The sequence below is a fragment of the Panthera tigris genome, chromosome X (genome assembly GCF_018350195.1).
Source record: "Panthera tigris isolate Pti1 chromosome X, P.tigris_Pti1_mat1.1, whole genome shotgun sequence".
NCBI lineage: Eukaryota > Metazoa > Chordata > Mammalia > Carnivora > Felidae > Panthera > Panthera tigris.
Window position 1 is genome coordinate 102,093,583 of NC_056677.1, and position 25,404 is coordinate 102,118,986.

Sequence of the window (25,404 nt, forward strand, 5' to 3'; positions counted from 1 at the left end):
CCACCCAGACAGGACCTTTATTTTTCTGCTGAGGGCTTATCGGTGTTTTCTGGGGCACAGCCGTGAGAAATGGAGTGTTCCCACAGGTACGTCTGGAGCTTGTGGTTATCAGAGGACTTCAAGAAAATAGCAAAGCTTCCTAAGCCTAATCTCCCTCCTCACAGTTTCAAATGTACCCATTATCTCAGTACTCAGGACCTACCAATTATGCCTTATTTAATTTTCAAGATTTCTCCATCTGTCAGTATAGTGAAAAGCACAGCAAAAAAATCTGGGCAGAGTTAAAAGCCTGAAGTATAAACGTTCATGCTTTGTGACCAATATTGGCTAACTGGAGCCATCCCAGAAAATAGTTAACAGACCACGTTAATGTCAAAAAGGATGCTCTCAGAAGTACAGTAAGTTGTAAATCTGTAAAAATGGCTCAAACCAGACAAGGACGCAGAACTGTAAAGAGCGTCAAAAGGAAGGGAGATGATGAAGGAACCTAGAAGAGATCAAAAGGGACTCCAATCTTATTTAGAGAGACAGGAGAATATCCTTCAGCAATCTAAGGAAGGACATTTGATACGGAAATAAGCAACTTCCTGTCTATTTTCTTGAACTAACATTGGCCTCAGTGTAGGGCCCATGTAGACTGTACTCACGTAAGATGGGCGAACTTGCTCTGAGGCTAACACACAGCCGTTACCATCACAATGAAAAATGTGATGCTTGCTCTCCAGCCTTCATAACAAGAGCCTGGAAAAATAATCAGGGACTAGAAAAGATGGTGGGAGGTCCTGGACTTCAACAGAAATTTAGATCAATGAGAACCTGTGCATGTTCCCTTTATTTCAACATTTCGAATAAGACAGAAACTTCCTGGCCTAAATGAGAAATTTTCAGGGCTACTGAACACTGAAAATGCATGGTGCTCAATGGCCCTAAAAATTTCTCATTTCTTACCTTTGTTGGTCCAATCTTCTGGCTGTTCATAACTCTTAGGAGGCTGAATTCTTATTGACCACTGTGGTCTTCCAGGTATACTTGTGCATTTTCATTATGTTCACAAAGCATGTGAAGCTGTTTGGGGTGTGTGTGTGTGTGTGTGTGTGTGTGTGTGTGTGTGTGTGTGTGTGTGTATTTTAAACCGCATTAATCTGTGGCACAATTCCACCTGCAGAAGTGAGACGAGTGAGCTAAAGAGTTAAATAACCACCGAAAAAAAACCACTTGTGAGTGCTTCAAACCATACTCACAAAAGCAAACAGTGTGACTTCCATAATATTCTACACTAATCTGTAGGCATTTATTTTGTGATGAATGAGTAAAGATACCAAGATAGAACTGTGCACCAGAGTCACTGTTTACAAAAAAAACTACTCAATAAACTACATTCTGCTCTGTAAGGGGATTCTTCTTACCACATTTCAAAGATGCCCCACTTACCTTTGCCACTGTATCTCTGGACGTATTGTGCCAACCACCTGGAAACCTCCCTCTGATTTTTCACCAGTCTAATTCCTGTATCCAGCCTGTGTCGTTACCTTCACAAAGTATTCTCCAACTATCATCTCCCCTCTCCCAATAATCTTATCCTCATCCACAGCATTTCTAAGCTTTACTATATATTTTTTATACGTGACTGTATATTTCTTTTTTCTCTATAAGCATATCATCTGCATTACCTACTAAATTACACTTCCAGATCCTACAGTGTTTTCTAAACTTTTGGTATCTCTCAAAACCAAATGAGATAATTTCCACAAAGCATTGGGTGATTTATTAAGGCCCAGATAAATATAAGGTAGTTTTGTCATCCCCTCAGGCCCTAGAATAATTCTAGTCAAGGACTGATCATTAAATCCCAAAGTTTTAAAGTCCATAGTTAATAGGGAACCGCTCTTGAAAGGATTAAATTCATGAATACAATTCTGATGCATATGAGATAGTTTTGCTTACCATAAAACAATGCCTACTAATGCAAATTGAAAAATTGCTATTTTGGTAAATTAGCTATGCATTTCAAATGATAGATGCTCCACAAATTTGCCAAGAGGAGAAAGACAGCAGCCCACTGGCTGTGGATTCAGGAAAAACAATTTATAGCAATATTAGACTAATGGAGAACACGTTCTCTGTATTGTCTTCTGACTGAAATAGCATCACAAAGGAAGCTGCCCTCACTATATTGTTTGGCTTAATGAATTGGGAAATGGCTCCCTATTAAAATTCTTCAAAACATACCCCAGGGTATAGAACTGGGAGGCTTCTTAAAACCAGTCTGAAAGCCTTGGTAAAGACGACCTTTCAGCTAGCTTGAGCAGAAACATCTTTCCTCCTTGCATCCATCAGTTTCGTCCCATTTACCAGATAGAAATTCCCATCTTGGCAAATCTGTAGAGTGTCCTGGAGGGAGGAGGTAGCTCCTCTCAGACTATTCTCATGAAATGTTTTTTTTGTTTTTTCAGAAATATAAAAGAAGAAACTCTCCAAATGCGCAAAGGTTGTGGCAAGAACTCTTAGGACGCTCATAGGGACTTCTGAATGTGAATTCTATTTACAGGAAAACGTTAAATTCTAGAGAATTTAAAACATTAAAACATTAAAGTCGTGACTTCCAGTCAAGGTAGAATGATGGGGGCCAAATTTATTCTCCTATCTGAAACAGTAACGACAACAAAACCCAGGTAAAATATACCAGGGGCGCCTAGGTGGCTCAGTCGGTTAAGCATCTGACTCTTAATTTCGGCTCAGGTCATGATGTCACGGTTGAGTTCAAGCCCCACATCGGGCTCTGTGCTGGCGATGCAGAGCCTGCTTGGGATTCTCTCTCTCCCGTCTCTCTCACTCTCTCCCTCTACCCCACTTGCTCTCTCTTTCAAAACAAATAAATAAGCTTTAAAAAATTAAAAAAATATATATACCCAACAATGGCGTTTTAGACAATGGGCAACAAAGGCCAGTGATTCCTGAGATATGAGAAACGAGTCAGTTTCATAGGCCTGCAAAGAGTTCTCAGACGTCAGCACAGGGAGGGAGAACAAAGGTGGATCCTAGCAGCCTCTCTGAGTTCAGGAGATGGAGCTGGTAGTCTGGGAAAGCCAATAGAGCTAGCATTTGCAGTACTGAGCACCAAACAGGAGAGAGCTGCATGGAAAGAGACTTCCAGGGATCTGCAGAGCCCCCCAAACCGCCCCCGACCATCACCGGAGTCCTGAATGGCACAGGCATGGTAGAAAACCACCTGAGACTAGACAAAGAACTGCCTGGAAGGATTAAAAGAAACAACTTAGAATCTGAAGCGGGCTGGAAATAGTCCCTGTTCTCAATAGCCAGAGTGAAAAATCTCATAATTCATAGGCATTAGGTACATTCTGACAAACACATCATGAGTTGAAAATACTGTAGGTCAAAAATGCATTTAGCACGCCTAACCTACTGACCATCATAGTTTAGCCTAGCCCACCTTAAGTGTGCTCAGAACACTTACATGAGCCTACAGTTGGGCAAAATCATCCAACACAAAGTCCATTTTATTATAAAATGTTGACTATCTTGTGTAGTTCATTTAATACTGTGCCGAAAGTGAAAACCAGAATGGCTATACGGGTGCAGAATGCCTGTCAGTATACCAGTTGCTGACCCTCGTGATTGCAGGGCTGACCGGGAGCTCTGGCTCAGCATCATGAGAGAGCATCGTAGCACGTATCAGTAGCCCGAGAAAAGGTCAAAATTCAAAATTTGAAGTATGGTTTCTACTGAATGTGTATTACATTTGTGCCATCATAAGGGGAAAAATTCTAAGTTGAGTCATCATATGTAAAGCATTTATGTAAAATGCAGACTGATCTATTAGTGACAGAAAGCAGATCAGTAGCTGCCTGGGAATGGAGTGGATGGGGGATGGTAGAGAGAAAAGCATTATAAAGGGGCAAGAGAAAACTTTTGGGAGGTGATAGATATGTTCACTATGATGACTGTCGTGATATTTTCATGGGTCTATACATTTGTCACCATTTGCCGAATTGCACACTACAAATATGTACAGTTTATTGTATATTATACCTTGATAAGCAAGTTTTTAGAAAATGATGTAGGAAACAAGAATGCTTCTTGTTGGCCTAATTTATTTTTTAATGTTTATTTATTTACTTGAGAGAGAGGGAAAAAGCACCAGCATGGGGAAAGGCAGAGAGGGAAGAGGGAGGGAGGGAGGGAGGGAGGGAGGGAGAGGGAGGGGGAGAGGGAGAGAGAGAGAGAGAGAGAGAGAGAGAGAGAGAGAGAGAGAATCCCAAACAGGCTCCACACTGTCAGCAAAGGGTCTGATGTGGGGTTTGATATCACGAACCCTGACATCATGACCTGAGCCAAAATCAAGAGTCAGAGGCTTAACCGACTGAAGTATCCAGGCACCCCATTTGCCTAATTTAAATGTTCCCATTGAACACTGAGAACAATGAAAAAAGTAACATGATCAATAATACTGAAAAACCAATATGTGTTCAGAAACTGCCATGAATGAGGGAAATGACAGATGAATTTCTCTTGACTTGTCTGCTATTTTGCCTTCACTCCAGTGGAAATCACAAGGCTTCAATTCTGGACACTGAAATTCCTGAATGCTTAGATCACTCTAAACTGATGTAAATATGATCAACAGATTAGGTTTGATCCTAATGTGGCAGGAAGGATTCATGGGCCAATCTGGGCTGACTGATAAAGTACCATAACTGATCAGGTGGTCTCCATACCAGTGACATACATCTGCCATTCCCACCTAACAAGCTACTTGCCTTTGTTTTATTCTATAGCTACAGATTTCTCTCATGATCCTGGCTAATCATTCTGACCAAATGCATGTCTTTTGTTTCAAAGAACACTAGATGAAAGGATATGGTTAACTCAGTGCAAATACAGCCCTACCCTTTAAATAGCCCTCAAAATCTAACTCTCAACTACAAGAGGTTAGTAATGTTCCCTTGGTTTACCACTAATTTCTGCAAAAGCTCTTTAGTAGCATAGTATATATATATATATATATATATATATAGGCGATGGCTGCATGGGTTATTATACAGAGACAGTAGCATAGTAGTCAAACACACTAGTAATCAGGCCCACTGTTGACCTCATTCTGAAGTATACCTGATGTAAAATGAGAGAATTCTTTTTGAGAATATGATTATGTTACAGTCCTACCAGTACAAGAACTTCTATTTAGAAAGAAAGGTCATTCTCTATTTACTGTGGAAACTGGGAAATTAATCTACCTCAGTTACCAGGAAATTCACTCATAACCAACAAAGTACAAGGTTTTAGACTAAACCACTTGGACTATTAATTCCAATTTCAAAGCACATTTTCTCCAGTCCTAGAGCACAAGTGGATGCAGGTCAAGCTACCAAGAAACATGCAGTTTTACATCCTTAAAACAAAAAGGAAAGTAGATTCAAATGTGAATTTAGCATTTTCTGTGTACCAGGCCCTGAAACATACATTATTTGAGTTAATCCTCTCAGTATGCTCTGAGAGAAAGGTTATTATTATCCCTAGTTTTCGAATAAAACAACTGAGGCTCAAAGAGAGATTAAGTAAACTGTCCGAGGCCACACAGATACCAACTGGCAAAGTTAACTTGGAACAATTTTAACAGAATCCTAATCACCTGATACAGCATATGGAGTTGGAAGTAGCACATTCCAATTCGTAGCCTAGTTCTCATTTGTGCAACGTGTGTGTGGCTGGTGCTACAACTTCCTGCTCCCCACCTCCCAGGTTTCATTCAGCTAGCTGCTGTTTCCATCTGGATTTTCACAGCCAGCCGCCGAAATACTTTGAGGGATATGGCAGCTGGGAGACCAGGGGCATTTCCTTTGTCACTGACAGGGTAAAAAAAAAGAGAGACCCTTAACCTGTGCATATATTAGCTCATTGTTCTTGTAGGAGTTTAATGTATTTTTACACCTCCTCTTGAACTATTATTCTACTTTGTACTAATTCTTATGGATTCACTTCACCAGCTTCATGTCACTTTGACTCACTGAAAATAACAGTGACATTTTAGAGCATATTCTGTGCTCCCAGACAACACAAACAACATCTGTGTCTACAGGCGGACAAATAAAAGAAAACGTTGGCCTCTCCTGTGTTTAGCTCCCTAGCTCAAAGCAGCTGCCTTGAGGAGAGTTTTGAAATTATTTAACAACATTAACGAAGATGAGATGAATATTATTCATTGGGAATTGTGTGTTGGAGTATTACTTCAGCACATTATCACCCAGCCAGAGGAGACAATCAGATCAAAATTGGGGGCATTTCCTGTTTGCGAGGTAGCATTTATCATCTCAGGCTAAATAGATTGAGCCTAAATCTGTGATCTACATTATGAATTTTACGTGTATCACAGCACTCAGAAAAAGTCTTTGTGTTGAAAATATTCTACAGTTTCTGATTAAATGTTGAGGAAGAGTTTTCTTTATTTTAAATTTACCAAGGACGCATGAAGTTAGATAAAAGCATGCTTCTCTTTAGCTCTCATTCAGTACCAACATTGCAGGCAAGCTCTACAAAACGCATTTTTTCAGAACCTCTTAAAGCTAGAAAGCAAATACAAACAGCAACAATAACATTAGTGCTTTTGAATTGGAAATTTATATGGCCCAATTCCTTATTAACATTGCTCGAAACATTTAACCCAAACAAGCAAATGAACATCCCAGGCACTTAAGAAACAATGGACAATCTATATACATGAATGCAATCATGTTTATTTTACAGATTTTGGAAAGATGTGCAGGTCATACAATCTATGGGGACTGCTCAAGGGCATTAATGATGTACAGGGCCGATGTAATACAAGTCTACACAATGCCTGGGCAGCTGTCTCTACCCAGCCCCCAAATCATCATCTTGGGGGACAAAACACTCCAAACAGAGATCCGATGTTACACCGACAAAACGTCTGTTTGACTGGACTCTCACTTTCGACACAGGTAACTGGCTTTCACTAGTTCTAAGGTTTATCCTTGACATGATTCTAAGGGAAGCCATTTCCTTTTGTCCATTCACTTGCCCTTTTGTAGCCTCTCCCACTCCATACCCAGGATCCAGTATTTTAATTCCCATTATTTCACTTCCTTATCAAGAACCCTACCTCCATTTATTTATTCTCCCTTTCTTGTTCAAATATTCCTTTTTTCAGCTAATTGCCTCAAAGCACAGCATTGTGCTAGCAAATCTGATAAATCTAATCTAGGCTTAGTATACGTGCTCTTCCCAAACCCATGCAAAATGATATAGTAACATTTTTAAGCTTATTTATTTATTTTGAGGGGGGTGGCACAGAGAGAGAGAGAGAGAGAGAGAGAGAGAGAGAGAGAGAGAGAAAATCCCAACCAGGCTCAGCGTGGTCAACACAAAGCCCAATGCCAGGCTTCAGCTCATGAACCTGAGAGCTCATGACCTGAGCTGAAATCAAGACTCAGATGCTTAATTGACTGAGCCACACAGATGCCCCAATAGTATAATTTTTAATAGAGCACTTCTATCTACCTTTATTTTTCACACACTCGGTCTGTAAGTTATTCAACTGCTACTTCAGCACCTTCTGTGTGATAGGCACTATGGTAGGATCTGAGTAGATGAGAACGAGGGAAAAAAAAAAAAAAGACCTAGTCTCTGCCCCTGAAGGACTGACAATCCTGTGCACAGGAGATGATGACAAGACAAGGAGGGAAGTGCCAAGACGAATTTCTACATAGAGGGCTATGGATTCCAAGGGAAATGAGGGACTCATCCAGCCTGGAAGAGGGGATGGCTTCAGAGAACAGATGAGACTTTGCCCTGCATCTGAAAGAATAAATATGCCTCTAGTGGTAAATATGTCTTTTACCATCTTAAAAAGGCAGTAAAAACATTTCTTGCAGAGAGAGGCCCCGTGTTAAAAGGCAAAGATACATGCAAGGGAATGGTGAATTCAAAGAATAGCAAATAATGCCCTCTGTTTCTACTATAAGCGTATGGGTAGAGGAGCCAGTCTTCAAAGAGCCTTAGATGCCATGCTAAGGAGCTGGGCCTTACTTGTCTCAAATTATATTCCATGTTGCTTACTGTTCCTCTCTGCAAGGACTCTAGAATCATTCATCTATACACAACCAAATTGTAAGAATTTTTCAGAAATCTAACAAGTAGCTTGGAAATTCTAGAGCTCCAAGTTTTAATCCAGAATAGAAAGAAATTCGTTTTTAAGCAAATATTTATGACCCATATAATGTGGCAGGCACTGTTCAAAGTATTGGAGAAAAGGCAATGAACAAAACAAAGATCCCTGACTTCATGGAGCTCATATTCTAGCTGGAATAAATTTGTATTAACGGTGTTCAGACCAAACTCGGCATCAATCACACAGACTTTCAACTGTATATTAATCTGTTTGTTATTATCTGTGTATTTCATCTGGGACCATTAACTCAGGGTCCCGCCAGAGACTTCCTTAAACCTTGAATATATGAAAGCAGTGACACACAGGAATTCAGTTTCTTGTAACAACTGAAATATACCACGTGAAAATGATGTCTCCCATGCATCCACAACTAGGGATGTTGTAGTCCCTGGGAAGGTATGCTAAAATACGCTGCATTTGGCCCAGCTATGTGCATTCACTTTGCTTCCCAGAAGATTTCTTGTTAAATACCCGGTAGCTCAAAATAATCTTGAGGCTGGGGGAGGGAGAGGGAGGGCAGCCTTCAGTGATTGGGTCTTGCTAGTGGGGAAGAAGAGAAAAACTGAATACTCCACAGTTTATCTATAACATTATAAGCATACCACTGTTCTACTTCATGATACATAATCAATAAATAAAAGTCCATTTTGAATAGTGTATCCTATATAAATGCCAAATAATATTTGCTCTAAGAATTTTAAGTCTGGGCAGGGTTATTTAAAACAGTCCATTTGTGAACAGTTTTAATTTTACCATTAGGCTAAAATTATAGAAAGATAACTTTCATTCATCTAGGAAATCCGTTTTATTTCGCAACCTACATAAAATTCAAATGGGCCTTAGGAGAGGTATGAAAAGAAAACTAAGTGGAAAGGCCATTTTGAATTCTAATTATTCACATATAAAATTGAAATACATATTATCTACTAGTATATTAAAAATGCCAGTAGATTGCAAGGCTACACTTCAATAAAAAAGCCCTTAACAATACGAATTAGTAGAATAATTTCAGCATAAAATTGGACTCATTGGTACATAAAAGTTGGAAACACATTTATCATAACTTTTTTGTTTACTGCTACTAGTCATTTAAAAGCTAATGCTGGAATTTTATAAGTAGAAGTAGCAACTTACATCTACTATACACTTTCCAACCTGATCCCATAAATAAATATTTCATTAGTACAAATAAAGAAAAACATTCCATGCTCCCTCCCAAGGCTTTTCATGTTAAAAAAGAAATATCCTAGTTCTCTTAGTGAGGTGACAGAAAGCTACTTAGTGCTCTGATGCATTCGTGTAGAGTGACTAGGGCACAATTAAAGCAACTGGAAGAAGTAGTTTACTAAAAGTACCCCCTACTAGTTTGAAGAGTTAATATGCTTCTCTCCTCTAAAATGGATGACTTCTTCTTACTTGTCAGCAACATAATGACCAATCCATGGCACACACCACGAGCAATGGGTTTTCTTAATAAAAATGAGTAATAGGTACCCATGTATGTAATATATCCACATGTGCACACAACTCATACGTTGTGATTTTCAGTCATACCTTAATTTATGCTTTGTAAAACACAAGAAACAACTGGCTCCACTAGAATGTCTCTAAACCCAGGGGCCAAAGTCCAGCCGGAGAGAAAGGAGACAAATCGAGGACTGATCTCTGAACTAGAGAATGACAAGAAATCCTCCTATGGAAAAAAGCATGGAAAAGCAGACATATGCTTTTACCAAATTTTGTATTCACTAATTTGTCACCTTTCCCTAGCCACCGGATGTCAGATTAAATTATGGTACCTTATGATCCCTATATTATTATTATTAATAATAAAATTAATAATTACTATATTATAATATAATTAAAATTAATATAAATAGTTAATATAAATAATGATATAAATTATATTAATCAGATTAAGTTATGGTACCTTCTGATCCCTACAATAATAATATTATTATTATTAATACTTACAATATATTATATCATAATATTTAATTAATATAAATTATGATTATTAGTTATTCTAATGCTTACCATGTGCCATAAACTGTGCTCTGTACTTCTCATACATTATGCATTTAATACTCACAATAACTCTTGTAGGCAGGTATTAGCATTATTCTGAATCAACTACTGAGGAAACTGACTCTGCCTCAGTGAAGCCACTTGACTATAGCCACCATTGCTAGTAACAGGTGAAATCGAAATTCAAATCCCAGTCATCTGTGTTTAACACCTTTTGCTTCTAACTACTACTTAGTAGCAGGAAGGATATGCATTTGCTTTGTTACAGCTAAAATGAATTATTACTCTCTGTAGAACTGGCGGTGGTAGTGAGGGATAGCCCAGTCTAACCTGGTCTCTAATTTCAAAAACTTCATTTCTAATTAAGGAACCAAGACATATTTACATACACCTGGTACAATGTATAGCTGGAGCCTAAGGAGCAGTCCAGGCAAAAGGCACTAGGAGAGGAAGCTCAGAATGGGAAACTAGCTCAGTGCCATCTCATGGTGATGGGAGATTAAGCTGGGATTTAAGGAATGGGTAGGGTTTGAATGAGAAGAGGAAGAAGTTTACACGCTGATGCTGTGATCCAGACTTTTAGGTCCAACTCTTCATCTGCCATCTAACTTACAGGTTTGAAAGACACCTCAAATCAAAAGAAAATATCCTGCACTAATATGATTATCATTGTCTTCAAATCGGTTCCTCCTCTTGGCGTCAGCTTTCAGTGAATGCAATCACCATCCACTCACTTGCACAAGCCAGAAACCGAGGAGTCACCTGCCCATATTCAACACAACATCAAATCCTGCCATTTTTATCTCATAATTATACCTTGAACCTATCTGGTTCTTTCCTTTTCCATTTGTAATAATCTCTGGCCTAGACATCTGCAATTAACCTAGTTGGGTCTCCTTGCTTCCAATCCTGTCCCCCTCTAATTCGTTCTCTGCAAAGCCACCAAAGGTGTGATGAAACTAATCACATCACTCCCTTTCAATATTTCCCAGCTATATTTAGGAAAAATACCAAAATCCTTAATATGATGAACAAAGCCCTCAATGATCTGGCTCCCTACTTCCTTCTATTCTGGCCTCTTACTCTCTTGCTCCAGCAACACTTCACATCTTCTAGTATCTCAAATGTGGCATCCTCCTTTACACCTTTACATTTGTACGTGTGGTTCCCACCCTTTCCTCCCTCCCTGCCCCCTCCCATATCTTTACTTGGTTAATTTCTTCTTACCTTGCAGATTTTTGCTCAATCGCTGGCCTTCCAGACCAGATTAGGTCTTTTTTTTTCTCCATAGCACTTACCATAATTTGAATTTGAGGATTATTTATATAGTCATGTAATGATTGTCTAACACTACCAGAATGTAAATCCCTTGAAGGCAGGGACCATGTCTCTCTTGAGCATCATAACCAGTATCCAGAATAATTTTTCAAAGACTAGAAGCATCAATATATATTTGGTGAATAAAGGAATGCATTAGGAAATGCACTCAGATGTCTCAGCAAAGACAGCAGCATAAGCACACAGAAAGAAATGAGGATGCCAAATCTAGAGACTGAGGGTAGCTACAGCACAGGGTTCTTTGCTCGCTAGATACACCACTCTGGCTGGATTAGAGAATTCACACACAAGGTGAAAAGGAAGATAATATTGGGAAGGAAGACTGGAAAGGACCTTAACTAATAAAATAAATATTTTAGAATTCATTCTATAGGCGACAGAGAATAACTGAAGGTATTCGCCTGGTTCAGAACTACCTCTCTGTACCTGCTATCACAACTGTTCGTGTATTTTCCATTTCGGCCTAGTGTTTCCAAATACCTGTCCCTGCCTCAATATCTTTAGACCATCTGTGTTCCTGCCCAGTGGAAGTGACTCATGTCTGAATGGCTGGCTCACGGTGATTCACTCAGTAGCCATGTCTATACTGCAATCTTATTGATTTGAGGAGCTCATTCTTTTTATTCCCATTCTAGACCTTTTTTAATGTTTTTTTTTTTTTAATTTTTATTTGAGAAACAGAGAGAGGAAGAGGGGGAGAGGGAGAAGGGGAGAGAATCTTAAGGCTCCAAAGTCAGCATGGAGCCTGATGCAGGGCTAGATCCCACGACCCTGGGATCATGACCTGAGCCAAAATCAAGAGTTGGACACTTAACTGACAGACCCACCCAGGCGTCCCTCCCATTCTAGACTTTTGCTCTCAAAAGAAGCTCCTACCTTTGTATTGCAGTATTAGCCACAGTGATTTTCAAAGGATGGACATCTTATCAGTCTAGGCCAATACCCCACACCCTTCCTGTCCAGAGAGATTGGTCCTATAGGACATAGGCCAGGCCAATCCAGATATATCCTCAGGTTTTTTTCATGTTTTAAGTGTTTCCTGCAAGTAGACAGAAGAGGATCCTTTTCTTTTAATCAGCTATGTAGGCTACAAGGTTGACAGCACAGAGCAGGCAACAGCAGCCAGATTTCCAACTGTACATAATGAAGCTGGCATAGAGAGAGTGCTAGGTTTAAGAAGGAGTGTTGGGGAGCCTGGGTGGTTCAGTCGGATTAAGTGTCCGACGTCGGTTCAGGTCATGACCTCATGGTTCCTGAGTTGGAGCCCCACGTTGGGCTCTGTGCTGACAACTCAGAGCATGGAGCCTGCTTCAGACTGTGTGTCTCCCTCTCTCTCTGCCCCTCCTGCACTCACACTCTCTCTCTCCTTCAAAAATAAACATTAAAAAAAAAAATGTTAAGAAGGAATCTTGAAAGTATTCAAGCCCATGGGTCTAGCCAGTGTTCCATCTTTCCTAAGACCACGTCCATCTTGTTGATTGGTTATATAAACTGCAAATTTTTTTTTCTCTTAAGCTAGTTGGAGTTGGGTTTCCATTATTGTCATCAGAGTCCTGACCACTAAACAAATCAGAAGAAATAGCCTAGAGTTAGATTTGGAAAGTATATTCATGATCAAGTCTTGGCCAATGGATGTTTGTGCCTCATTCCTTAATCCCATACAGTCTTCTTGGTCCTTGTTTCTTAATCTGGATTTTAAACTGTCCTTGGGTATATCACCTGTACATCCCCAGGACCAAGAGAAAAGCCTGGTCTATGATCAGTGCTTGATAACTACCTATTTCATTGAATTGTGATATATTCTTCTTATAGATTTTTAATCTTCAACTCCAACATGCCCTGTTTATGTGCTTGCTCTTGCTGACTGGTCAGTCTTTATTTTGCTGATATGATTCAATTCTGGACACTCCTGTTCAATTCATTCACTTTCTGCTTCTTCCTAGTATATTCACCAGCTCATCTGGCTTTCTCACCCTCATCAAGTAAAATAAAGTCACTTGGCCATGACTTGCTCAATACTCTTCCATGTTAGCCAGGTAATGTATAGGCTCAGAGATCTCTACACTCTGACATCAGCTCTGCCCCCAGAAATAAAATAGAAAGGGAACAACTAGCTCCTAAGATTTGGACTCAATCTCAAAACCTATTCTCAATGCTGGTTTTTCAGCTCAGGTTGACCAAACAGAAACCTTGTCAACATTCTTCCCTCTTTCTATCCAGACTGTTTAGCCTGAGGTTCACATCCTAGTTTGGGCTGTCTTTGAAAGTATGGGAATTGATATTTCCATATTAAAATCTGAAAGAGAACAACACAGTGAAGATGCTGAAAATGTGAGTCAGAGAACAGCCAGTTTTCCAACAGAAGCAAAGTGTCATGATCGGGCTCTGAGACTAAAGAGAGATTCCAAGAAAAATTTACTGTCCATTGCCTATCCAATCAATCCTTAAGAAATAAGTGTAAGAGGCCTTACTCAAGTCAATGTTAAGGAAGAGAAGGGAACAGACATTCAGTAAGTGCCTACTTTGTGCCAGATACTGTGCTAAGAGCTTTGTATATACTTCCCATTTAGAGATATAATCATCACAATGACTCAGAGAAGTAGGCATTCTTAATTTTATTTTACAGTTAAAAGAACAGGGTCAAGTCACTTGTCAAGTTAACACTGCCAATTTCAAAAATGGAGCTAGAATTTGATCACAGATCTGTCTGACTCTAAAGTATGTTCCTGCCAGGCAAGGGAAACAAAAGCAAAAATGAACCATTGGGACCTCATCAAAATAAAAAGCTTCTGCACAGCAAAGGAAACAATCAGCAAAACTAAAAGGCAACCAACGGAATGGGAGAAGAGATTTGCAAATGACATTATCAGATAAAGGGTTAGTATCCAAAATCTATAAAGAACTTATCAAACTCAACACCAGAAAACAAATAATCCAGTGAAGAAATGGGCAAAACACATGAATAGACACTTCACCAAGGAAGACATCTAGGTGGCCAAACGACACATGAAAAAAATGCTCAACATCACTCATCATCAGGGAAATACAAATCAAAACCCACACTGAGATACCACCTCACACCTATTCGAATGGCTAACTAACCTTAACAACTCAGACAACAAGAGATGTTGGCGAGGATGCAAAGAAAAAGGATCTCTTTTGCACTGCTGGTGGGAATGCAAAGTGGTGCAGCCACTCTGGAAAACAGTATGAAAGTTCCTCAAAAAATTAAAAATAGAACTACCCTATGACCCAGTAATTGCACTACTAGGTATTTATCCAAGGGATACAGGTGTGCTGTTTCAAAGGGGCAATGCACCCCAATGTTTACTATCAACAACAGCCAAAGTATGGAAAGAGCCCAAATGTCCATCGATGGATGAATGGATAAAGAAGATGTGGTGTATATATACAATGGAGTATACTCAACAATCAAAAAGAATGAAATCTTGCCATTTGCAACTATGTAGATGGAACTAGAGGGTATTATGCTAAGTGAAATTAGTCAGTCAGAGAAAGACAAATATCATATGACTTTACTCATATGAGGACTTTAAGATACAAAACATGAACATAAAGGAAGGGAAGCAAAAATAATATAAAAACAGGGAGGGGGACAAAACATGAGACTCTTAAATATGGAGAACAAGCAGAGGGTTACTGAAGGGGGGGTGGGAGGGGGGGATGGGCTAAATGGGTAAGAAGCATTAAGGAATTTACTCCTGAAATCACTGTTGCATGATATGCTAACTAACTTGGATATAAATTTTAAAAGTAACTTAAATTAAAAAAATAATAAAATAAAATAAAGTATGTTCCTGCCTAACCTGAGTGAGTCAGACCTTCAAAAACCTACACTCCAACCACACTTCTACTATTCATTACTTGAATATTGCCCTTACATTCCCACTTTTGTGCTTAAGTGCTTCTTTTGTGTAGAAAATTCAACCTCTTTATATCTACCTGTCGAAAGTTCTAATCATTTTCTTCAAGGCTCAGTTTAAACATTTTTTAAGTTTATTTATTTTGAGAGAGAGAAAGAGAGAGAGAGAACATGCAAGTCAGGGAGGGTCTGAGAGAGATTGGGACAGAGAATCCCAAGCAGGCTTCGTGCCGTCAGTGCAGAGCCCGCCAGGAGGCTCAAACCCACAAACCGTGAGATCATGACCCCAGGCGATGCTGGACGCCCCACGCACTGGGCCACCCAGGCTTATAACTTATTTAAAGCTGTACTGTGAAATTCTTGAATGGAAGATTCCATGATAAATAAATTGTGGTACAGTCGGTCATACAAAGAAATAATATATAACCTTAAAAATAAATGAAGTAGATGTATACATATTAACATGGATGAATCTCATTCATGTAATACTGAGTACAAAAAACCAAGTCCCAGGAAAAGACATATGACTACATTCATAAAAGTTTTATAATATGTAAAACTAAGTAATATCTTACATAGGGATGTATATATACATGGTAAAACTATAAAGAAAAGCAAGTGTATCACAAACACATTTCAGAATGATTGCCTAGTATGGGAGAAGGGGTGAAAGTTGAGATCTGGAAGGGTCACAGGGGGGAGCCAAAAAGGTAGTGGTGATGATTTATTTCTTACATGGGTTGGGGGTGGGGTAAATACATATAACATTAACCGCTGGATTTCAGCAGACCAAAATTTCCAACCAAATGACATTTTCCGGGTAGCCTTCCAGTACGAGGAAAGGAAGTGAATGAAAAATGAACACTTTCATCTTAGGGATTTAAACACTAAGGGCGGCTATCAGGGGTTTTTCTGTAGTGAAAAGATTTAGTGTCAGAGAGACCTAGGTTTGAATCATGGCTGTACAAATGTAATTACGGTTAATTCCGAATCAACCAAAAATATGCATTAACTCGAATTCCTCATTCTCTAAGCATTATGGTGACGGGAATTTTATTATATTTTTGTTGTTTCTATGTATTATTTGAAAAATGTTGAAAACACACACAAGCACACATGTATGAACTGAATTTTTATATATATATATTTTTGTTATTACAAGAATGGGATATATTGTCATATATATTGTCCTGCTACTTGGCTCTTTTATCTGTCAATACTATTTCCTGGATATTTTTCCATGTCAGAATATATATATCAACTTTATTCTTTATAATACTGCAAGAAATTCTATTGTCTGAGGATATCATAACAATTCAAACAACACAGATGTGTATAAAGACAATTATGAGTCAATAACTCCCTCGGCCTCCTCCAATCCCATCATAAGGCAACTGATGTTCATTGTAGAGTATCTTTCCTTACTTTTTTATATGCTAATATATAGACACACATAAAGAGACATTCCTCTTTTTTTTTTTAAGAAAATGGGAAATTTTATGCATTATAGTACACTTGTTAATTTTACTTGAAGATATGACATGGATATTCTTTGAGGATAGGATATGCCTCTAACTCATTCATTCATTATTCGGGAATATTTGATGTTATGAATGTGCCATTAATTATTTAATTGATGTCCTATTGTTAGACATCCAAGTTCTCATTGTTACTGTAAACCTTACAAAGAATACTGCATTCAGTATCCTTCTCCCTTATCTTCCTGACCTCATGATATCTTCTGAATGCTGTTACTTCCCCTCTTCTCACCCCCAAGTACCATGTTTTTGCTGAGTTATAGGTTTGCATTGTCCAATATAGTAGTCACTAGCCACATATGACTACCGAGCACTTGAAATGTGGCTAGTCCCAACTGGGATACCCTAAAAATAGAAAACGTATGTGAGATTTCTAAGACTTAAGATGAAAAAAAGAAAAATATCTCATTAATAATTTTTATGCTGATTACACACTGAAATATTTTAGATATACTGAGATAAATAAAATGCATTATTAAATTAATTTCACCTATTTCTTTTTTACTTTTTAAAATGTAGATACTTGACAATTTAAAATTAAATACAGTATATAAATTGCATTATATTTCTTTTGGGTACTCTGTTTTGGAATGTTACATTTCCCTTATAAAGTATCCTTTCTGTTTAAAGAATTCTAGTTTGGAACTTTGTGCTAAGCATCTGCATTTTCATTTAGATTTAATTATTTGTCCCAGGACCCAGGTTCATTTTTCATTATTATTTCCCCTCTTATTTATCTTCTGTTATCTTGAGGTCGCTGTTCTGATTCATTTAGTGTTTGGTTTGAGTTTTTTCTCATTTTTTTCAATGGTCTATGACAGTCTTGCACGTCCTCAAGCATCTTTCTCTGACTCAAACAGGCAAATGGTATCCTGATTGGGTAGTAAGATGCTTGGATTGTAGTCCTTTTCTCTTGGAAATTTCCAGTTGCTATTCCATTGTTTTCTTTGTAGATAACATGGTCTTTCTGTCAGGGATCCTGCAAGATTTTCTTTATCCTTGGAGTTCAGGACCTTTATTAGTGTATGTTTAAGTGTTGAACCAGGAACTCCCTCTTCTGTACATCTGCTTGTGGAACCAGCTTTTGTTTTAAGTCCACATTTAAATTCTGTCATTAATTTTGACTAATATCTTTATTAGCTTTATCCAACTACTTTCATGTGACACATGTATTTGTTCTTTTTCTGTTTCCCTAAGTTGGATGATTTTTTTCAATATTTCTTCAAATTCATTTAATGCTATAAATTTTCCTTTGTGCTGCTCTTGGCCACATCTCTGGCTTTTTATGAAGTTATCTCATTTTTGTTTATTTTAAAAGAATTTTAAATTCTGTTGGCTTTCCTCTTTGAGCCAAAAAATTATTTATCAAATGTATTTTATGATTCCAACATTTTTGGTTTATTGTCCTGTTACTTTTCTGCTTACTTATTTTTCAAATTCTGAGAGTTCTATTCTACAACTGTCATTGTAGTCTTAGCAATGCTTGATGTATCATTCCAAATAGTTACACACAATAAGTTTTATCTGTTGAATGAATGAATGAATACAGGTAGGTTCTACTTTAACACTTGGGACTTAAACGTCATTTTATCTGATATTGGCGTTCTCCCTCTACTCTCTATTTCTTGAGAATTTCTTGCATATCTTTGTCCATTCTTTTGTTCTAAAACATTTTCATCATTTTGTTTAATGTCATATCTTTTTTAATTTTAAAAATCTTTTTTTAATGTTTATTTTTGAGAGAGCACAAGCGGGGAAGGGGCAGAGAGAGAGAGAGAGGATGCAAGAGAGAGACAGACAGACTCTGAAGCAGGCTCCAGGGTCTGGGCTGTCAGCACAGAGACCCATGCGGGGCACGAACCCACGAACTGTGAGATCATGACCTGAGCCGAAGTTGGACACTCAACCGACTGAGCCACCCAGGCACCCCTCCCTCTTATAGCTTAACTAAAATCTGTGTGTTTGTCTGGGAATAATGTCAACCCATTAATATTGCTGTGGCAAATATAATGTCTTAATCATAGTGTAATAGTTTGTGTTTATTATACTTGTAGTAGGCAGAATATATGATGGCATCCCAAAGATGTCCATGTCCTAATCCCCAGAACCTGCTAATATGTTAGGTTCCATGGCAAAGGGGAATTAAGATTGCAGATGCAATTAAGGTTGCTAATCAACTGACCTTCAGATATGGAGACTATCCAGGATTATCTGAGTGCATCCAATATAATCACCAGGGGCACTGAAAGCAGAAGAGGAGTTAGGAGGGAGATATGATGTTGGAACAAGAGTCACAGATATGTAACATTATTGGCTTTGAAGATGGAGGAAAATGCCATAGGCCAACGAATGTGGACAGCCTCTAGAAGCTGGAAATGTCAAGAAGGCAGATTCTCCCCAAAAAACTTCAGACAGTAAAAAGACCTTGCCAACAACTTGATTTTAGCTCAGTGAGACTCATTTCAAACTTCTCCCAGAACTGTAAGATAAGAAATTTGTGTTGTTTTAAGCCACTAAGTTTGTGGTTAATTTATTACAGCAATAGAAAACTAACACAATATTGTAAAATGTAGATAACAATATGTTTCCAAATTACTGGGGGTGGAGGGGTGGATGGATAATGTGAAAAAGTCAATTAAAAAATTAAATAAGGACATTAATATTCTTCTTTGTTATTTATTCTTCTTTCCATTTTCTTATTTAATTTTTAAATTGGCTTCTTCTCTCTTATCTGCCCCTTCACAGTAATTTGCAACTTCCCTGGTATCTTTATTTTACAGTATATTTCAATCTAAATTAACAAAAGCTTTCGGTTATAGTGCCCCATTCCTCAAGCACTCATGCTAATTAAAGGCTTACTATCTTTTTAATTTATAACCAACAGATAACATGAGGTCGGGACTCAGGGAGGGAGTGGCAGAAAGTAGGTGAAATTTAACCTTATTTCACTTTTACCTCCCCATTGCTACTGTCCCTTTTTTTTTTATCCCCAGCCTTCTGCCCCAGACAAGTATGTACTGTTCAAGGCTCTCCACCAAAAAGCTTCATCCCAGGCATGACTTTCCTGGTCCATACCTTCTATTTAGACCCAACTATTTCAACCCCCTCTCATAAAGAGTTTCTTGTTCTATGTCCTGTTCCCCGAGAGACATGACTCTATGGTCCATGACATTTTGGCATGCAAACCAGTGAACCATTTCATGCTGTTAGTGAAGCTGTGGGCACTTATATCTGGGACAATGGCTTAACCTTTTCCAAGTGGTTCTGCTTTCCAGAAGGGGTGACTAACTCTACCCAAAGAAAGGACTCTTCAAGGATGGGAATTCCAGGCATTGTGTGAGGCTATATAGGGGGCCATTTGCGGCTGGGACGAAGGGAGGGGACTCCATGTCACCCTTCACCTAGCACTATAGAAGTGGGCTCCCACTCCACCTGTGTGAAATCAAACAAGTAACTACAGAGTATGAACCACCGAACAAGCAGGATACGCTGGCCGTGGAGGCTAACGTGCCTCGGGGCAGCTCTAGGACAACCACACAGACAGATAATTGGGCCTGTGAGTTGACAAAACAACTTGTCCCCACAGCATTAAACAACTGTAATTCACCCTAAGCCTAGCAGAGATTCCACTGTTTACCACTATAAAAGAAATGCTATAAAACTTATAAATACAGAGAAAGAGCTTCACATAATGCTGCAATAGTGCACCTTATATCACTGAATACTAATAAAAACTTTGATATTATAGAAATACATTTTAATAATGCTGTGCTTAAGAATAATTATACTTAGAATGATATTCATGAAAGAGATCTTTTCCTACACCCCCTTCAGTATTATCAGTGGATTTTCACTTCTAACCGATATTAGCTTAATAAATTCTTTGGATTTTAAAGGCTATAGTGAATTATAGACATAACTAAAACATGGACTCCCAAACTGGCTTGCATGCTTCCACATTGGCAGAATTTAACTACCATTATGAATTACTTGTTAATTATGCTGTTTATATTTTATATGCATACTTGAGACTTTTAACATGTTTTGCATGTTTCACATTTCCCTGCATAAAGATGCACTGGATCCTATTTTAAAATGGAAAAATAAAGGAGTTCGTGTGAAGTTTTGATTATCATTTACATGGTTGCTAAACCATAAAAAATAAGCAGAGCAAAGAACAAGAGAAGGAAGAAAACTCAGTGAAATATAACTAAGGCTGTCAAATGAATAGTTAAAAGCTAAAAGGAAAATATAAAGCTTAAGATGGAATTTTCAGCATTGGATTCTAACTTTGGAATTGGAGGAGACTTTTCGGACCATGTGGTCTAGTGAGTCACAAATTTAAATACCTTCATGGCCAAGGTGGGTAATATAAATGAGTGGAGTGGGGCAGGTATGGCCACATGGATTGGTAAGGACCAGAGAGTGAGTACCTGTTCTGTCTAAAAGGGGTGCTATTGTTCAGCTTCAGCTGGTACTGACATCTGGGAATGCAGGTCCAGGGTGCCAGATTTCCAAGACTTTAAAACAATTTGGGAATCAATAATTGCATATGAAATCTCTTACTTTTAAATACTGGTAAGTAATTCAATTTTTAAAAATGTTACCATCTTAAAACACCTCATATATAGGGTGCAAGGCAGGCCAGATTTGAATTTCTGATGAAGTCTAGTGTTCCTTCTTTGCAGAAAAGAAGATGGGAACATAGATTAAATTGAATCACATAAGGGCTTGGCCACAGGTAGTGGAAAGAACATGGGATTTAAACTCAGGATTTGAGTTCCAAGTCTAACTTTGTTAACCTTGGGCAAGTTTCTTAAGCTCTCCGAGCCTTAGTTTCCTTCTCCTCAAAATGAGGATAATAAGGCTTTTTGCATAGGATACTTGTGAAGATTAAATAAAAATAACATATGGGAAGTACCTACAGTGGATCTTGACACATAGAAAACATTGACTTTTTTGGCCTTAATTCATTACTCTGTGTCCTTACCCTGCTTTGTTTTTTTTTTCAGTTACAATTCTTGGTAGTTGGAAGTATATTATGCTCAACTCCAAAATAGGTTTCATGAGAGTAGGGAGTGTGTGTGTGTGTGTGTGTGTGTGTGTGTGTGTGTGTGTATTTTACTGCTCTATCCCCAGCTCTAAAAATCTTTTCTGACACATAATAGGTGTTATATATATATGTATGACTTCAACAAATGATAATGCTTTGACTCCTTCCCTTTAACAAATGAAAAAAATACAAGTACATGCATGTGTATGTTTCCCAAGTTTATAAAGACAGTTAATACAGTACCTGGAACTTGAATTTCTATCAAGTTTCTTCCCTAGGATTATTTCCATTGTATACTGAAGTCAGCCAAAATTATGCAATGGCCAACATGAATATAATCTTTCAGGTTTATAGAGAATGCAACCTTTGATGGAAGAAGCCTTTCAAAGGCAATCTATTCCTCACACTTCTACTGAATTTGATGTTTAAAGGCCCTTATAGCGCTCTCTACTGATTCTCCTAGGCTTTTCTTCATGACAAAAAGTCTATTCACTGGCTTTATGAATCATAATAACAATTTTACATGTACCTAGCATATTGTATGTAAAATACTGTCAGAGGGGGGTGCCTGGGTGGCTCAATCGGTTAAGCATCCGATTTCGGCTCAGGTCATGACTTCGAGGTTCCTGAGTTTGAGCCCTGCGTTGGGCTCTGTGCTGACAGCTCAGAGCCTGGAGCCTGCTTCAGATTCTGTGCCTCCCTCTCTCTCTGCCCCTCCCCCACTCATGCTCTGTTTCTCTCTCTCAAAAATAAATAAACGTTAAAAAATATTTATAAAAATACCGTCAAATGAATGCTCAAAACTACAAATTTCAACTGAATCTCACATCAGCCCTGTGAAGTAGATGGGGCTGGAACTATTTTCCTCATTTTACAAAGATCGGAGACATCCAGTAATAAGCAACTTACCTAAAGTCACATTATAAATAACTAAAAGATCTAGCAACAGACTACAGTTCTAAAGTTGTTTTTTATATCCACGGGGCCTATCCAAGACTTTCCTGCTATAGCCACCACTACTGTATCCTACAGTCTGGAATTTCCCTTCCCCTCACCTTTTACATGGAATAGAAACTCATCTGTCCTAGGGTCCTGCTTCCAATCCTGCTTACTAGTTACCTCTTAATTTTAAGTTACCCAATCTTAATTTTAACAAACTTCACTGATCAAAGCCCAGTGAGTGATACAAAAATGAACGAACCAAGGATCTGCCCTCAAGAGTTTTCAGTCATAAGTGTAACATTAGTTTTTAGTTTCGTTAACATATATGTCTCTTGCAAAAAGTATTATGCCTTAAGGGACTATATGAGAAGGCAAGAGGGAAAGTTGCTGGTGCTAATCTAATATAGTGCTTCTCCACTCTGGCTACCAATAAGAATTCCCTTGGAAAGCTTTGGATTGATCCCAAAGCTTGAATTAATCTAGAGTAAAGCCTGAGCTGCAGACTTTTGGAAAGTTCCCATAGAGATCCTCATGTACAGCCAGGGTTGAGAACCATTGGTCTAAAAGAAAGAGATTGTGCTCTAGGGAAAAAGCTGAGGAAGGCAAAAGACAAATAAGTAAAGATATACTTGACTTTCTTTTTCCTTACAACGTCATTTAATTAGCCCACTCTTAATAGCAATGATCTTTAAAAGGTTTTCATTGCTGAAGTAGCTACTCTGTGTCCTTGCCTCTCTTTTTTTTTTTTAAAGAAAAATATTTCCTTCTCTCAAATCTAGCAATCAGTTTTCCTTTGACAGGGAAATACCCAAGTGTATGAATCAAAACTGAAATAAGGAACTGTTTCAATGTGTATAATTCCGGTAAAATCTGGTGCATGTCCTGAGTTCTCTGCATCGCTCGTCTTATTCCAGCTTGTCTTTATTTGTGATGACACTTGTTTGCCTTTCTATTTTCAACTACATCCTGGGTTTTAGGTCACCCACCTAAATTATTCTGGTTTGCTTATATTTTCCTCTTAAAATGCATTGTTTCTCCTAAAAGAGACTAAAAGAAAACTCCATCTTTTTTATATGCTCCACTTTTCCTACAATGGAGGTTGACAAACTGTTCCATCAGCTTCAGATGGAGAAAATCTGAGAGGTTGCTCTAATAAAAAGTAATGGTTAATTCCTGAAAGAACATTTGTAGAACCTGAGTCAAAATTGAGAGCTAGAGATTTCCTCCACTGAGGCAAATGCATGGTCCCTCTAACAATGGAATCCAGGACTTTGTTAGGAATGGCTTGCACGACTTCTTTGAAAAGTGAGATTCAAGTCAAATATGTTCTTCTTCTATAGCTATGGTAGCATTTGAATACCATTCCCTACCCTTTCTAATCTGTCCTGTGTATCAGTATCATATTCACCTTCTTGAAATGCTCCCTTAATGATCATTCTATATTCCTACCTCACAACTATCTATGATCCTCATTTCTCAATATACTGTGATCAAAATATTTGACCTGGTTGTCAAGGTCCTTTGATAATCTGGCCCCACCTTGTTTTTCTACTGATCTCAAACATGTCTTTCAGGACAATCATGTTTGCCTCCTTGTTGTACTATAAAAATACCTGGTTTCTTATCTTCCTTCTTGTGACTCATTCTCAAGGTAAACAGATTTCTTGTATTTTTTTTTTATTTTCACTCTGCCTCTTTAAATTCTACCTATCTTTTGAGTTATGGGACAATTTGCAATTCCTTCATGAAAACTTCCCCAATATACTGCTCTAATTGACCTCTCCCTTTTCTAACATCCTAAAATACTCACCACCCCTCAACATGGCATTTGATTAAATATAGCCTTGTCACTATTTTAGTTTCTTTAAGTATGTCAGCCCTGTTGCTCAAACTAGACTGTTAAGTATTTGAGGAGATTGAGTATGCCTCTTTTTTATATCCCCTTTGTTTCTAGCTTGGTGCTAGGCACATGGGCAAGACATAATTAATACTTGTTTACTACCAGCTGATTGCTGGTATTATCTAGTAGCCTGGGCCTATATACATGGTCAGTTCTGTCAACAGAGGCTGTGAAATTTCTGCCAGAGATTATGTCTGCATAAAAATAAGCCTCTGGCATAAATTGTGATAACTGCCACTAGAGAATTCACCTGCAGGAAAGGGACCTCAGGCATATTACTTGGTGCTCTAGGAGACTCTTATGCCAGGTTTTCCACTGTCATAATACAGCTAAGCCATGTGCTAATGTGATGATGTGAGTCTCTTAAATAATTCACTGTTAATCTTTACCTAGTTTTCTGACATGGCCTCCGCATTCTAATTTCCAATAGGCTATGCCCTAAAATTACCATGGATTAAAAATATGTGGAAAAATTGGCCTTACTCTATAAGTCAAGAATTTAGCATATTAAAGAAA

The 25,404-nt window shown here is 38.2% G+C and overlaps 1 protein-coding gene across 1 annotated transcript in view; it reads right to left on the reverse strand.

The window, feature by feature from the left end:
• TENM1 (teneurin transmembrane protein 1) overlaps nt 1-25,404 on the reverse strand; it is a 734,132-nt gene that overhangs the window by 490,575 nt on the left and 218,153 nt on the right. The window lies entirely within an intron of this gene.